Source organism: Geospiza fortis, unplaced genomic scaffold (genome assembly GCF_000277835.1).
Source record: "Geospiza fortis unplaced genomic scaffold, GeoFor_1.0 scaffold112, whole genome shotgun sequence".
NCBI classification, from domain to species: domain Eukaryota; kingdom Metazoa; phylum Chordata; class Aves; order Passeriformes; family Thraupidae; genus Geospiza; species Geospiza fortis.
This window is the reverse complement of record NW_005054298.1, coordinates 19049604-19050567: the sequence shown is the minus strand read 5'-3', so window position 1 is coordinate 19050567 and position 964 is coordinate 19049604. Positions and strand designations below refer to the sequence as shown.

The 964-nt window shown below is 43.5% G+C and overlaps 1 protein-coding gene across 1 annotated transcript in view; it reads right to left on the bottom strand.

Moving 5' to 3' along the window:
• The window catches only part of MAP3K20 (mitogen-activated protein kinase kinase kinase 20), a 58581-nt gene that overhangs the window by 13607 nt on the left and 44010 nt on the right, over window positions 1–964 (bottom strand). The window lies entirely within an intron of this gene.

Sequence of the window (964 nt, the reverse complement as noted above, 5' to 3'; positions counted from 1 at the left end):
GCGAGGCCGAGCCGGGGCGGGCCCGGGCCGGGCTATTTATACCCCGCCGTGTGATCGGGGGCGTCCCAGCGACAGCTCAGTTTTTCCACTCGCCCCATTAAAAGTCTACGTCTTGCCTTTCCTTGGAAGGCAGCGGAAGAAACGCGGGATTGCCGGGCTTGACACAAGCCCCATTTCCATGTGCTCCTCCCCATCCTCCACCCCGTCCCGGTTTCTTCGATGCAGGGAATCTTTCGGTATTTGTGCTCCCCGCTTATTCGGCATAGAGCCAACGCTTCTTAATATAGAGCGAGGCACGATCATCTGCAAAAATCATCTCCCTGCGCAGATCTGTTTTCAATATTCCATCTCAAACAGAAGGCTTTACTGGGAAGCAGCAAGTTTTCTAACCCAGAAATAAGCTTCAGGGACAGGTTTTTGAAGTTTTGGCACATTCCAAAAAAGAGGCTGGAAATTTTACTGCAAAACTGTAATGTAATAAAATTGTCTCAAATCTCATCTCCATTTATAATCACTTATGAATAACAATTACAATCAGCAACAGCTAAAATCATATGCTCAAGCAATGCTGGAACACTGTAAAAAACAGGACTGGCATGGGCATGTGCTGGATGTGTGAACACACAGTTGACAAAGGAGAGAACACATAAAAATGGTAGAGTGCATTCAAGTGAGCACAAATAGAAGCTTGAATTAGAAGGTGAGGTTTTTAGGCCCTTTAACCTTTTTTGGTTTTAATATTAATATCACTGATACACTTTCTACGAAAATGGCATCAAACCTACATGTTATCTGAGTTCTTTTGCCCCTACACTATTGACTGAAACCTTGTAATTGGTTTTAAGATGTTGATCACAAAACCATAAATATCATGATGCCTAAACCACTGTAATAATAAATATAGGGTACAGCTAAGTGCATTGGCTCCTAATACAAGTTTCGCAACATTCAGGGCATTCCTGAA